Source organism: Pseudopipra pipra, chromosome 4, assembly GCF_036250125.1.
Source record: "Pseudopipra pipra isolate bDixPip1 chromosome 4, bDixPip1.hap1, whole genome shotgun sequence".
Classification (NCBI taxonomy): domain Eukaryota; kingdom Metazoa; phylum Chordata; class Aves; order Passeriformes; family Pipridae; genus Pseudopipra; species Pseudopipra pipra.
Window position 1 is genome coordinate 50,967,800 of NC_087552.1, and position 16,275 is coordinate 50,984,074.

At 37.5% G+C, this 16,275-nt stretch overlaps 1 long non-coding RNA gene across 1 annotated transcript; it reads left to right on the plus strand.

The window, feature by feature from the left end:
- Positions 1 to 1,909: 1,909 nt before the first annotated feature.
- On the plus strand, positions 1,910 to 9,453 carry LOC135413338 (uncharacterized). Its single transcript, XR_010430185.1, has 3 exons — positions 1,910 to 1,985; positions 2,079 to 2,203; positions 5,371 to 9,453. It is a non-coding gene; the product is annotated as an uncharacterized LOC135413338 (long non-coding RNA).
- The last annotated feature ends 6,822 nt before the right edge of the window (positions 9,454 to 16,275 follow it).

The window sequence follows — 16,275 nt, forward strand, 5'->3', positions numbered from 1 at the left end:
TGTTTCATCAAAAACACTGACCCACTCTGCATAGCAGGTGCTCATTAAATGCGCAAAATCTGCTATTAATAATCATTTACCCCTTGTGGAAACTGTGTAAAGTATATAATAAAGATAAAATTTAACTTCCCAAGAAAGCTAGTCAAGAAAATGATATTTCAATAAAACTGAATTGAAACTCCTAGTTGTTTCTTCACATTTAATGAAATGAAGAAGGAATAAAGTGACACTGCACTTTGCTGACCTCTCAGAAACAAAATACTATTTCTCAATAGAACAAGTATGTACTAATCTATATGTCACATATACGAAAGCCATTAGATGCTCTGCTGTAACCTATATATGCTTTCAGTATTGTTGTACATAAAAGCTACATGGTGTGTCTGGTCCTGTTCCTGAGCATATCAAAGACAGAATATACACATGAGTTCAGGAAACTTGGGTGATTCTCTGATAATGTTGGCAGGGCAAGTTATGTCCTACTACAAGGCATCTTGTGGCATGAGGGAGAGGCTGTACACTGGTAATACATTTCAGACATAGAGAACTTCCCCAGGGTCTAGAGGTGAAAAGTCAGTACTCAAAAAAATGACAAAATTACTTCATGTATAATATGGAGTTGTACTTATTCCAGTATTTTAATTTAAATGCTCTAATCAGCAATAACTAAGAATATTGTTAAGACCTTTACACAGGACTCCAGTATGCATAGTATTTTCCACTGGCCTGCTTCCTCCTTCTCTTTCATCCACACCTTCATGCCTGAGTCTTTCATTATCAAATGTGGTTCTTCTTAGTTTATCAATTTTTTTACTTTAGTGTAGAATTCTTATAAAACCTATGACTCTGCTTCCTTGCTTTACAAAATAGTCTCTTTCTGCAGCTATAGGGAACTGAGTAAAATCAAGATTCCACATAGAAAGATTTTTATTTCTTATACTTTACCTCTCAATAGTTTTTGCATTTCATCCTTCTAGAAACAAATACAAAACTTGAAGAAGAAACAGACACAATGGTGAACACTCATGAGCACAGGGCAGTCATATGGAATAATACAGGTCTCTCCTTTAAATTGAGGCTATTCAAACAAAGTGAGTTTATTTTAATACATATACTAAGGGACAAAGAATAAAAGTCATGCCAACAGACCTATGTCTGTAGCCTGGACAGCAATGACATTGACAGAGATATAAAAGATTAACTTCCAGTTAAACAAAGTCTAGTTAAAAAAGTTGGCTTTGGTTATGGTTTTTATTGGTAGAGGTGACTAACAATTTGGAAAAAATTAAAAAAGAAAGCGTTAAATTCTTTACCTCTTTTTACTTTAAAATCAAGACAGACTATTTTACTAAAATATTTACTAAGATGCAGTCTATTGCACTCAATATATGTCTTATGAACTGTATTATACAGCTGAGAGTGGATGATCTGATGACCTTTTATGTCTTTAAAAATCTATGAATCTACAAGAAAGTAGTATCAATACTACTTGTAGTTAATTGATTTCAGCACCTTCTACCTGCTGTAGATATGATTAAGTTGGAAGCAGTGTTAAATATTCCGGCAGAATTATTCTGTCTTAATCTTTATTTCTTAGCTTGTCAGGTCTCATTTTTGCCTCCATTTAATCTTTTGCTTGTTAGTTTATAAATATTTGAACCAGTTTTCTCAATTCATTCAAGAAGTTCCATTCATTCATGGAAGACATTTGAATTTGAAAATAAATAGGACAAAGCTTTAGTCCAGGATAAATTAATTTATAGCCAATTTATAGCCTTGTTTTTTGCTTTCCTATTAAAGAAACATCTCTCCTCTCAGCTATTTTTAACTATGAACAAGGACGGACCCAGAGTCCTGTTTCATGGGATCAAATATAGCTGTAGTGTGTTTAGCCCCAGCCACAAAATCACAAAACAAAAAGGCAACAGCCTGTGCAAGGTGAACTACCTTGTGCTCCCATTATGAGTAAGCACTACCCTCCAACTGTAAGCACCACTAAATTTAAAGTTCATAACAAGGGCTGATAAATAAAGTGCCATGAAATATTATTTTTAATTTTTATTTTTTTGCCTATGTAGTTGGAAACCTGGAGATACTACCACAGCAGAAGAAACAGGTACTGTCAGGACTCATTTCCTGAAGCTTATAAATATCCATGCTCATGATTCCCAGGAGCTATCCTTTTGCTTGAGAACAGCTGAAGGTGAGTAAACTGAGTTGTAATTATTACAAACTCACCCTTTGAGCATGCATATTTCCAATAGACAATTTCAAAGAAATGCACTCACTGTCTTGAAACACATTTAATATATTTTAAAAATACTACAAGCCCAGGTGGCTAATGCAACTAACAGATGTGCAAATTTTGTCTGGGGATTACAAAAAATGCAGTTTATTAAATTGTGTCATATGGCAGATGGGTAGGAGCTCTGTGGAGTATTCAGCTGATTACTCCATAGTTTCTGCAGTCAGAGGAAAAGCCCCAGCCTCATTTTTGCATACACACAGTTACTGGAGAATGCCAGTTTGCATTTGTTAAAGAAAGGGAATTGAAACAAAGCACCTCAGGGCTTCTCCAAGACTATGTATTCTCATTGGTTAATGCTGAACACTGTCTTCTTGTGCCCCGTAAAAAAAATGAAGTAGGGATACAAGCCCTTTCAGCTAAACAGCTACTTTCTCTGATAAAGGTGGGGCTTATATCTCACTATTTCATCTGCTCGGCCCAAATAGCCCTTTAAACTTTCTCTATTAGGTGTAATTACATTACAATAGTTGTATGAAGGCCTGAACAATGCTTCTGGTTTTGTAACAGCTACCACAACTTCAGACAGCATTTCTTTGGAAAGTTTCTAAAAAAAAAAAGCTTCCAACAGTAGCAGCAAAGACTAGTAATTGGTTTATGTTACATTGAAACCAAGAGTCTGTGGAATAAGGCCTTCCAAAATATCCCTAATTTTGACTAAGGAGAGTAGCTGATTCACTGAATGCCTACAAAAACATGGTCAACTTACTAACCTGTGAAAAAAGCCCTACTGTTTTTCAGGTTTCCAATATTCCTTCTTCTGAACGGTGTGCCAGTTGTCTCTGAAACAGAGGAACAGTTTCTTCCATGAAAGTATTACTTGTGACTACTTATGAGCAATGGGTCTCTGAGAACACACTTTCCACTGCTGTAAGTCTGGCTGCTGCTGAAGCCCAAGAGAAAGCACAGCAGCCTGCAATATGGGCAAATGCAGCCTTACAAGGCAAAAGGTCTAGATGGACAAGAAGTGTGCTGGGAGAAGAGAATAGACAGCGAAACTGGGACAGTAAGGCTGAAAATAGGTGAAAGCATGCAAAGAGCTGAATAAAGGATGCAAAGAGTTGAATAAAGATCTGAAGACGGTATGGCATTCAGGGTTGACAGAGATCCTCTAAGCAGTTCAGATGAGGACTGGGAATGGGCAAGCTAAAGGGACAGGGAGACGCAGGCCTGAAGGAGGGAGAAGCATCTCTTCAAGTGCAGAAATCCATCCACATGTGCCAGATACACAACAGACAACAGAGCTTGAGAAGTTCTTGCTAAGGTGTGAATCTCGCGCTCCACTGGTACTGGTTCATACAGAGAATGAAAACGCTGTAATGCTTATTACAGTTCTGCTCGTGTATGGCTCAACGTGTTTATAGTTTTTTCTTTCATGACTGTAATCTCACTGCCCTTCGTGTCCTGATTAGTAAAAGGGGAACAATCCTACTCTCTCATCTCACAGGCAGATTGGAAAATGATGTGTTTTCTGCCCTCAGAGCAGGATCCTAACAGTTGGCAGTAAATAAAGCAGAAGACCACAGGTTGACAGAGAAGCTGGCAGGAAAAATAAATAAGTACTGACACAGCCTGTTCTTCCCTTCAGTGCACCCAACAAGGCAGAAATCTGTGAAACAGAAAGTAGGTGATTATTCAGTAAAAAGTCATGGGAGGAAAGAGGGGTGTCCACAAAAGCTAGCTTTAATACTGGAGTTTTTAACCCCCAGCCCTATTATCAACTGGCAGAGACAGCTCCTCAGGAGAGGATTTATATGCCTTAAAATGGGCTCTTATTCTAGAATTGCTTTCCAGTCAAGTTTGCCTCTCCCCCTCAACTGAGCAAGGGACCCAGGGCAGGTAGCACCTCTAGAATTCAGCTATGCTTTGTGAATTTTCCTCTGTGCCATGCTGCAAGTGTATAAACTTGTTATGCAGGAAAAAGAACTATCAATTATTAAAGACGAGCGAAAACAACCCCACCAGTAACATTGAAATAAATCTTTTAATGGTTCTTCTTCCATAAATGCTCTGTGAATTTTAATGATACAGGAAGTTTGAAGAGCTGTCTTGCTGTTTCTGAACTCAGCTGAGACAAGTGCATGATTGGAAACAGCATGAAAAATCCCTAAAGGATTGATTTTCAAATGAAAGACTAATTAATTTATTTGCAAAAGAAATTCAGTACTTGCTAAAACTTTGGATAAAACAAAATAATTATTTTTATATAAGGGTGTTTGGATCTTTCTTTACATACAAAACCATCTTGAAATATGAAACAATCATAATTTAGTATTTTGAGAGCCCACAGTGGAAGCTTTCTGAATGTGTTAGAACAGCTTCAGAGAGAGAGCTGAAAGTATCAAACTGATCTGAAATCTATTGTCCACATGCAGCTCAGCAGAGAAACTTGAGACATGCTTGAGACAAACAGCAAGTCAAACGGTGGCATAATAGACCAAGCAGGGGCTAATCCTGCTACAAGGCATGCGGCAGAAGGCAAAGCTGCAGCTCTGCAGTTCATGGCACAGTGTTTGTGCTGGGTATAGTTTTAGAAAGGAAACTAGTGGAGAGGCTTTGAAGAGACTGGCATGATCAGATTGACAATTCCACCCAGTTGCAGTATGCAAGCACAGGTTTTATACCAGTGTAGGGCAAAAGCACTTAGGACAATTAAATTCAGCAGATATATCGTTGTAACACGAGCTTCCTTGCTTACAGATTCACCATTGGAAGGAGAATTTTTGAGTGAAGATCCTCAGACTATATTTTGAACTATAACAAAGCCAGTTCTCTGGGCTCCCTAACTCTTTGCTGTATTACTGGTGACCATATTCTATGGCAAAGGTCTTCATTTAGATGGTGTGAAGGGGAGCTTATCCAGGCACTGCTTCTTTTCCAAGTGCTTAGGAGGAGGGATATCTCACTGACTGAAATACAGGAACTGAACAGTTTTAAAAAGAGGATTGTTGCTCTGATTCTCTATAGGTCTCAAGTCCATGACTCCATAAAAGTAAAGAATGAGCAGGACGGCTCATATGGATGAAGCTCTCTGTTAACTCCTTTTTGACCCTCTGTTGTTGCAGGTTTTGCACTGACTGAACCAGCTCTGCAGGCTCTAACCTTTTCCATCAACAGAACCAGAAAGGAACAATAGCAAGCTGAGCTATGGATACAAAGCCAAGGACACCATATGGTGTTTTTGTTACACACAAGGGGAAAGATTGCCTTAAAGATCAAAGGTTGCATTCATCCTTGGTGTAAGACTGTTAAATTCAGCAGTGTTAGATCAAGCACAAAGTCAACAGCAAACAAATTCTATGTGATGGGGAACAGGAGTCAAGTTTGGGGTTTTTTTAATAGCTCAAGGATGTCTGTAAGGTAAACTCAGTTGAGCCAAGTTTATTTTTTCTGTGTCTAACTGACATCTGTTCTCAGAAAGCCTGCAGCACACTGTTTCCCAACCTTTTTCCACTCTATAACCACCATGTACTTCTGTGACAGCCAGAGATGGTGAAAATGACCCAGCAGATATTATGCTAAAATATCCTGACACTGCTTTAGTGATTCTGCATTCAAGAAAGAAATACGCAAGAAAACTTTCCAACAACCTGTTGTGAATTTTTGTTGAAATTTATTGACATTAACAGCAGATGAATTTTAGCCATTGTTATCACCATGCCTGGTAAAGAAATTACACTGGAGACAATACACTGTGAGCTAGCCAAGCTACTGACAGTCTAAGCCCCTCTTTTACATTTTCACACCATTTGATGTGCAGATCAATTAAAGGGCTTATTTCAAGTCATCTTCAAATAGCACAGCAGCTATAACACACAGAACCCCCATAATGCCGACATTCAGCAAAGTGCACATTGGTACACTTTTATCTTTACAGCATGTTATCTCCTTTTTACAGGGAGACGTTACCAGAATGAATTGGTTGAAATGTAAAAAGTAAATGAGGAACCTGGCTTTTAAACTTCATGAGCTATTAAATAGATGGGGAAAAAAATTGGTTGTTAACATGAGTCAGGTTGTCTAACCTGTCTACTGCTGTGGGTTAACTTTGCAATAACACCTGAGAGAGAGTTTAGAGGATATTCTTGAAGCCTGGGATAATGGCTGGAGAAGCTGTACTCAAGGTAATGTAAATCATCACTTATACAACAGAAGACAATTAAGTTAAACAGTTTAAATCCAAAAGAAATATAACCGGAATCAGATCAAATATATATTTTGTTTCATATAGCAGAAGATGTTGCATAGATATTTTAGAAGTGAATTTAAGGGGGAAAGTGAGAAGAAAATTAATGTTGCTAAGCCTTCTACTATATCAGTGAATGATAAGACCCATCTGCAGAATCAATTTTTTATTGACAGATCAAAGACAGCTGAGATGCAGGTTTAAAGAAGTATAGTTCTCCTGGGATTCTGATTGTTTTGAAGCAGCAGAGTGAGTACACAAAGCTGAGAGCTGAGTTTACAAAAGGGTCACTCTCATGGGCTCCCGTTAGAGACTAAAACCAATCCTGGTGGATATAAATTATTCATGCCTTATCTATGTTACTGATTCTGGCCTGAACTAAGTGTAACCAGAAAGGTAGGACTGACTGAGAACAGAAAGGGGATCCCCTGAAGATGCAGTCTGGTAGAGCAGGACATGCTGCTAGTGTAAGGAGTGAGGCCAAAGGATGCAAGCAGGAAGAGAGTTCATATAGAACCTATAATGACCTGGTATTTTGCTGGGAAAAGGAAGAGAAGCTCAAAGCATTTTAGCTGTTAGGGGTTACTTTGCAACTTCCAGGCATCTCTTATATTCAGCTTCCAGCTGACCACCCATGGCAACAAGCAACCAGCAGAGCTGCCTGTCTCTGAAGCTAGCAATCTCTAACAACCCTCTCTCTTGCCAAATGAAAAATCAGAATTGATAGTCCTTCTATATGTTGCTTCACCCTCTGGAGCTCCATTGCTCCCATCTGCCACTGTAGAAGTCCTAGGTTGCACACAGCCCTTTACCCTTTTCCTGGAGCTGCTTTTTTTTTCTCACAGGCTCTCTTCCAAAATGTGGCTGTGGCTCCCAGTACTGGAACTGCTTGACTGGTATCCACAGTCCACCTTTGTCAACTGCACCATTCACTCAAAGAAAATATGAAGCATCCCCTTTTAGTGGGTTGACCTTGCCTGGATGCCAGGTGCCCACTCAGCTGTTCTATCACTCCCCTTTCCAGCCATAAAGGGGAGAGAAAATAAGATGAAAAATGACTCATGGGTTGGGATAAGGCAGTTTACTATGGCAAAAGCAAAGCAAAATCTTGTGCATGCAAAAGCAAAGCAAAAAGTGACAAGGTTTGTTCTCTACTTCCCATGAGCAGTGATGGCCAGCCACCTCCTTCAGCACTGTGTAATGGTTTCTTAGCAGGCAGCCACTGGGAACAACAAATGCCTCCCTTCCTACTTCTTTCCTTAGCTTTTATATCTGAGCTGGTGCCATATGGTATGGAATATCCCTTTGGTTAGTCTGGGTCAGCTGGCCTACTTGGGTCACCTCCCTCTTGATCTTGCCCTCAACTGGGGAAGGAACGTTACAGTGCTGATGTTGTGCTCAACAGCAGCCAAAACACTGGTGTGTTATCAACACCCTTCTAGCTACCAATGCAAAGCACAGCACTGTGAGAGCCGCTGTGGGGAACTAAACTCCCCCTCCTCATAGATTTCTTAAGTCTTTAGCAGTTGTGCATCAGGAAACACCTGTGAGCTGCAGGACCCAGGTGGCCCATGCCATATTGCTAATTGAGACTGTTGCAGCAGGCTTGTGCTGACAGCATTGGTATCTGTTTGCAGGCTGTTTCCCTGGGCAGCAGTTGTAGCAATAAGTCCGTATTTTGTTTCATCCTAGGTCAAGTGATTTTTATCAGACTGACATCTCATGCACTTTGCTCAAGTCCTCTTTTGTCAGATACACTATGAGTGTATCTGCAACTAGAAACTCTTCCAGCCTTACATTCAGATTGCAGACTGTATGTTTGCAGCTGAAATATTATTATTGAAAGGTAATGAATACACTTGACAGGTGCCTAAAGGCACTACGAATAAAGATGTTAGATTTCTTTCACTCTCAAGGACTTAGTTAACCCTCCTCTTTTGTCTGAGCTCATTAACACTGCTTCTCTTGAACCTCTAACACATAAGACTGCAGGAAACAAGGTCAGACATATCAGAGGTAGCTCTCTTCACTGGAGTCTATCTGTTTTCCTTTCCGTATTTATTTTCCTCCTTAATATGTTATTTTCCTCTAGGAAATTTATATTTTTGTCTGCCTAGCTTTACTTTTGAATATTTTCCAAAGTTTTGGTGTTTCAGTTGTGTTCTTCTCTTTTTCCTCCCATTACTATGTTTTCTATATATTCTTTACATCATAAAGATGTTAGAGTTGCTGATAAATCATCACAGGTATACAACATAACCTAGATGGTACTCTTGAGGAAGTGTCTCTAAACAGGAGAGCTGAGAGCAGTGGGGAACAAGGAAATTAAGCAAAGGGTTTGGGATTCCTGATCAAATAAAAAAGTATATTCTGCTTTCTTGATGGCATCTGCTGAGACATAAAAAGAAGAGAAAAATGTAGAAAAACTCCATGCAGACACAGACACAAAACCATTACATTTCAAAGGAAAGGTTTTCATAGCCTATAAGGAGGAGAGGGAGGAAATTATTCAAGAAATATTCTGTGTATTCTTTAATCTGTGCAGCCACCTAACTCCTCTTTTCCCCTCTCTTTTTCTTTTGTCTTACTGTAACCCAGTGACACAATGCACAACACTAAAGATCATGACTAGGGATCCACTCAACTCTCCTGTGAATGTATCACTAATAATTTAGAAACACTTTTTCTATCTTAGTTGCCTTGGCATCTATGCAGACCAGAGGCTCTAGCTACCAGCAGCTTGTTTTGATGACTGAGCATGCACTGAAATTAATAAACAGAATTGTTCCTAGGAAACTCTCATAAATCTTTAAGGCTGTGGTACAGCTAGCTTAACCCCATAAAATAGCTGGAAGTTTCCTAGGTCAAGCAAGGGCTGCATCTGCATTTCATCAGCATTTGTCACAGCATCTCAAAATTTCTCTTCATGAAAACTTTTCCAGGAAAACTTTGCTATGGCAGAAATCCATAACAGTGGATAATAGTGATAATAGTAATAACAGTGACAGTTATTAAAGAAAAAAAAAAGTGTAAGGTGTTTTAAAGCCATTTATTGTCATACATGAAGGACTAATAATATATTTTGTGAGATCACCACGTACCCTACTCTAATTAATCCTTGATTTGATTCAGGACAACAGAAGCTGAAAAGCCCATTCAGGTTTCATATCTTAGGTGATACTACTGAAAACCTGTCACCTAATTAATATTATCTGTGGAGGCCTAAGGAAAGTGTCTCCTGTTGAAGGCCTAATATGACCAGGGTTGTGAGTTTACAATAACATTGTATTTTTAATACAGCATCTGTATCATGTAAAGTGTAGAAGTGGATTAAGAAATTGAACACAGTCATCACCCCGCACATGAAGCTTGGAAATCATCTTTTTTCATGCTCCTTTCTTCCATCATGAATCCTCTGGCTCAGTTTCAGCCACTTGGGGAATCCTGAAGAAGTGAAATTCGAGGAGAAAGATTCTCTCCAGATTGAAGAGGGGTTATCAATTAGGGTGGAAAACATGCATACCTCTCTGTTTTCTAACAAAAGTAGCTGTCAGATCTGCTTTTTCTACTTTAGTGTAAGCAATAAGATGCTAAAATTTAAAAGTAACCCAGATATTAAATGCTATCTCCTGTGTATATATTGGCCCATATGAAAGGACCTATTTAGGTACCTACCTGGAAATTTCTACGTATTCCAATGTGTGATTTGTCAGTTTTTATGGTTTATTGTGACTTCTTCTGATTCTGATTTTTATTAATAGTGTACCACTTGAAAGAATTGTGCTTATATATATATATATATATATATATATATATATATATATATATATATATATATATATATATATATATATATATAACTAAGCACACAGGAAATCATATTCACTAGTAACAACTGAGTAAATGGTCATTTACATTTGTCCTTATTAATGGAAGAGGTTGACACAGGCATTTTATCAGCCTATGATTAAGCTACGAGCATTCTGTTTAATTCAGCGTGCTTCAATTTATTGGGAAACCCATCCTAGGCAAATAACTCATTCTTGACAACTTAAAGAAAATAAATTTACTGTAATGCCATTATTTAATATCCAATTGTACTGGTTTTGGCTGGGGTAGAGTTAATTTTCTTCACAGTGGTTAGTATGCTCTACTATGGAGTGATGCTGTTTTCACTGAATGTCTCTAAAGTGAATGAAAAGAGGCTGTGAAATCAGATATCCTCATAGTTAACTGAGAAACTGAATCCTTTTATATAGGGTTGCATCTACTGATAGTCATTGGTACTGGAGCATTTAATCATGACCTAAATCTTTTTAGCTTCTTAGCTCTGGCTAGAGAATGAATTTGCATTACCAAGAGCAAAGAGAAGGAAAAAAAAAAAACAGAAGAGAAATTAAGTAGGAGATTATAAAAAGTGTAAGGTGGAGTTAATCAACTATTCTCTGGTACAAATTAATGCAGTATATGTACCTTCAGCAACTTCTGTTTTGTCCTTTGCATAATTGCTTTTGTTTCTATACCCTATATTCATAAAGGTGCTCACCTAGGTGCTAGGTGAGGAAAAATAACTGGCACACATCCACACGATTCATCTCTGTTCCACAGGTTATTGTTTAAAAAGTGACAAAAGTTCTGCCTTAAAATATTACATCAATTACAATGGCATTTCTTTAAATGGAAATCCGAAAGAAGAAGCAACATAAACATACTTCTGCGGAAGGAAAAAAAAGAAATTTTTCCTTCAGTCTTTGCTTAAGTTGTTTTAAATGCAGCTGTGGCCATTCAGACTTGCGTGCTACGTGAGCGTTGAATTTTATCTCCAGTGCCTGGTCTGAGTCATATTTTGTGGAGCTGTTTGATACAAAAAAATTGTTCTTTTCACCTTCTGTACACCTCCTTTTTGTCTACAGTTTTCCTATTGGCAAACATTATGCATATGATCAAATGGCCTGTGGGATTAAAAACTCACAATACCATGGAAATGTTACCCAGGTCAGTTGACGTTATAAAGAAAGAAGATAACATTTATTACAGTATTATCAAGCCCAGTTATGCTCATTTTCAGGTTCTGGTGAATTGTGTATCACTCCTACATCACAGTCTACCATAAACTCCAGCTTTTATCTCCATTAGTTGGTAGTTGAATAATTTTTGTTGTGATTTTCACTACCAGCTATGAATCTTGCCTCCATTAACACCATTTTCAGCCTTATCTGCATTTCAATCATCTGTTTTCTTCATACAGTAAACAGTTTGTATGTCTTTATTACCATACAATGTTTACTACAAATAGTGTCTCTTACCTCATATAAGTCATAAATCCCCTGAAATTTTGTCTTCCTTACAGTCTGCAATGTTCTCTGCTTTGAATCAAAGAAAATCTGTATATTGGAAAAAGACATCTTCCTATTATATTTGTTGCCAAAAGCACAGTTTTTGTCTATACACAGGAAAGTGAATTGTCTGACTGAAGAGAGCCTTTAAAAATATTATTTGAAGTCCTTTAATATTCCCACTTGTGTTGTCTTCATTTGAAATGCTACCTCAGCTGCTATATCCTATTAGCCTGATGAAATAAAAATTGAAAGACAGGAAATACTGCTGTAGCTACTTTTCTCTCAAAGAAAATAGTTTAGAAAATCATAGAATCATAGAGTCACAGAATGCCAAAGGTTGGAAGAGACCATAAAGAATATCTAGTTCCACTTACCCCTAGACCAGGTTACTCAGAGACCCATCCAACCTTGCCTTGAATGGCTTCAGGAAAGATTCTGAAGGAAACTGTCAAGTTTCTGTTTCTTCTCATCCTAACTTAGATCTAGGGAGAAAACAAACCATTATGAAATGACAGTCAGCAAATGAACATTTTCTGTGTGGTCTGTAGAGTTTATAGAATACCCACTTTTAGATACCTGGCCTATAAGAATTAAGGTAGTATAGAAGCCTGAGCACTTCAGGAGAAGTATCTAGAAATGAAAATTGCCATTTCAACAGTGACTTACAAAGCAAGACTATTAAGGAACATCAGAGATAGGATCAGCTGTGTAGACAGATATAACAGTCCCATATGGTATATTTCAGATAAACACTACAAATTGTGTCAAGTTTATCACTAGCTAATATGTTGTTATGGTACTACCTAGAGAAATAAACTACTGGTTCCAGAAAGTCATCTAAATTGCACTCAGACAAGATTGTTTTCTAGCTCCCTGTAAAAGTTTTGTGTGACTTATTTTTTCATAGATTTGGAACCACATGCCAAATGACATAATAATCTATTTTACAACTTTCCTTGTAATATTGTGCACAAGCCAAAAATTCCTAAGGTACTTGCCAGGCCTCTGTGCAGAGAGTCTGTCCATCAGCAAAGAAAATGGGTTAGTAGGTTGAAAAAGAAGACAAAACCAGGCTAAAATAAAAACAAAATATTTCAGGAACGCATAGAATTTCTAGTAGTCAAAGCTACACTCAAGTATAGGAAACTACAAGAATCCTAGAGAAGAGTTGAATGCACAGGAGTGGCTTGGAACAGGTATCTTACTTTCACTGTCAAGAATATACTATCTTAATCTTCAGAACAGATCAGCTTGTGCTACAAACCAACCCTGTTATTCACTGAGTATATATTTACACGCATACAGAATCATTTATTCCTCAGCACATAATGTTCTTGCAGTGCTTCAGCTGCCCAAACAAACGGCTGAACCAACAGTGTTGATGGGACCATAAAGTTTGTCACATATGAAAATCTATGCCACTGCTCCTCAAAAACCTCTTACCTGCAGCAGTTTGCATGACAATCAACAAACACTGGTCAGGTTTTTACATGATCCTGGCACTTTTGGATGCCAAGCAAGTCAGCTAACAATACAGTCGAGGGTCTTTCGTTGTTAATGCCTGTTCCATCCAGGGTACAGCTTCTCAACTCCCCACTACTCTGCCAAGCTAGAATTCTATCAGTAAGTCTATCCTCTGAGTCTCAGACATCTCAAACATGCTTAAGTTGTGTATGCTAATTTCTGACAAATTTGCTTACCGTCTTTACCAACAATTATACTGTGTATCACTTGTACATATATCTTTGAAAGGCTGATGAATCATAAAGAAAAGTCTTGCAGAGAGATGGTACTATGACTTCAATATTACAGATTAGTAGTACTATGCACCTGCTTGTATAATTTATTTTTTCAAGCATAAGTTAATTTCTCCTGCATCAGTTTGCCCCTGTTGTGTGATGTGTTTGTTGCTAATTGATTTGTTTTGGAGTTTTCTTGTGTAATCCCCAAATCGCAGTCTTAATAAAGCCTACTGCTTCCTATCTTTATGAATCATTTCAAAGAATGCCATATAATTATTATTTTTTTTTAAATCCTTCACAGTGAAACAAATTATTTTTTCATTTTCATATTTGTTTCCCTCTGGCCTGACAAATATCTTAATGAAATTCTGTTTCAGATGTTTCTGCATCTTTCCCATCTGCTTTCCTCTCACACCTCTGTGTTCTGTAGATCCCATTTACTACTCTCTACCACTGTCATGGGATATTTTCATAAGATAGTAAAAGATTTTCCTTGTAGTTTTCCAAATATATGGACTTAGCTTGAGATGACATCTCCTTTACCTCCTTTTTCTGAGTGACATAAAAATGAAAGAGTCTCATCAGGTCCTGATTTACTTATGAATGTAGTCTAAATCATGTAATCCTGGCAAATTGCTGAGCCCAAGATTAAAACAGACTAGTCTGCTCAGCAAGACTCTGTCTGCCACGGGAATTTGAAAAGTACAAGCCAGATATCTCCAGACACACACATTGTAAAAATCTTCATCAACATCAAATTTACATATCTGCTGAATAAAAATCCCCGCCTGCCTTACAATCAGGTATTGCTGTTGTTTGGAGGAATGCTGCTGTCACAGAAAAGAACATAGATGAAGGGGCTTGGGAGGCAAGAGAGTAAGAAATGTTTTAAATTAAGTTTTACACAGAAGTCTTGTCTTTTCTTTCACCAAAGGGGCTGATTGTACTGTTCATGTGTTATGGTCCACCCTTCCTTTATACTAGCTTAACCATGTGGCCATTCCAGTCTACTTATTCACATATAATCTATATAATCACCAAATAGAGAAAGACTGTCTCATTTATTCCCTCCACCCCCACCAGCTACTTACATACAGGTAAGATCCCTGCAAATTTTTTCTTCTCCAGGCTGAACAGTCCCAAGTTCTCAGTCTCTTCTTGAAGCATCCTCAAATGCTTAATAAGGCTGAGATGCTCAATTCCTTCTTTGCTTCAGTCTTCACCAACAAGGTCTTCCATGACCCTGTGCTTAGGGAAAAAAAGATTCCAGAAGAACAATTAGCAGTGGATAAGGATATATCTGGGTATTACTTGGAAACAACTGATATACATTACTCTATGGCACCCAATGGAATACAACCAGGCTGCTGAAAGAGTGGGATGAGATCCTTTTAAGACTAATTTCTATAATTTTTGAAAGGTGATGGAGAATAGAGGAGATCTCTGACAGCTGAAGAAAGTCACCACCATAAATCTTCAAAATTGTGACTTAAAAATGAAAGCATTCCATTGAAACTTTTAATTTTTTTCTCTGTTGTGCTTATAAGTTGCTGTAGAAATTGCTTAATAGCAAATAAAATCTTTCTATTTTGCTCATTATTCTAACATTGATTTAGACACAAGGTGAACATTTGTAGCTGCTTGTGTTCAAACGCTCACCTGAAGACCTTATTATTAGATACTAAATAAAAGCTTTTTCATATGATGGCACGAAGTCTCTGTGGTCACATAAATCTTCTCTGTAGTTCCAGCATTTGCCATTTCTCATATGCAATGAACTGGAATATTTTAGGAAAATAACAAACTGCATCTGTTTAATGCAATTTGTTTTCCACAGAGTCCTTATATTTTTTCACATTCTTTTATCAGTTTTGCATGCAATTGAAAACGAAGGTGTTTTTGTGTACTGACATTTATTCGTGATCTGCCCATTTATTTAAAAGAAAAAGGATGATTGAAAATTTGTCCAAAAATAATTTGAATTCTGAGTCCTGAGATCTTTGTACATTACAACTGTTTGGTAAAGGTCTGAGTTATATTTCTTTCCAGATCTTTCCCTAAATGTAGCTTTGAAACATTCTCTGAAGAATAATCTTGAATGTGTTTAAAATGTATGAGGCTTCTTTTACTAAAAATGTGTAAAATTTAAATATTCGAGCTTTAATCTGTTTCCCAAAACACCATTTATTTCTAGATGAGGAGTATTTTTTTAATAACTTCAGATGTCTCCTGTTGTGAATGGAATTTTTCAGTCTCCAGAAGTTACTGTCAAGATATTCAGGAGTACTTGTTAACATCATTGTGGCTTTTCTTTGATTTTGCTACATCCACAAAAGAACTTTTAATTCCATGAACCTACATATTAAACCAAATTTTCAACTCAGGGGTTAGTAACATTTACTCACTGCTTAGTTCATGATGATGCTTGTGAACCTTTTCAAGGAAATCATTGCAAACAGCATGGCAGGATGGAGCAGATAAAATAGGCAATCATGAATGAAAGAATAGTTGATTTTAAGAATTTGAGGATGAAAGATTTGAAGATCCATGGGAAATTTGGATTCACTGGCCAAACCTTGTGCTTCATTCCTTCCAAAGAGGAACAAGAACAGTCTTTTTATTTTTGGTGGTGGTCTCCCTTTGCAAAAGCTTGTGGGTTTTAAGCGAGAGTGGGCGGTAGATTTGACAATAGAGGGCAGGAAT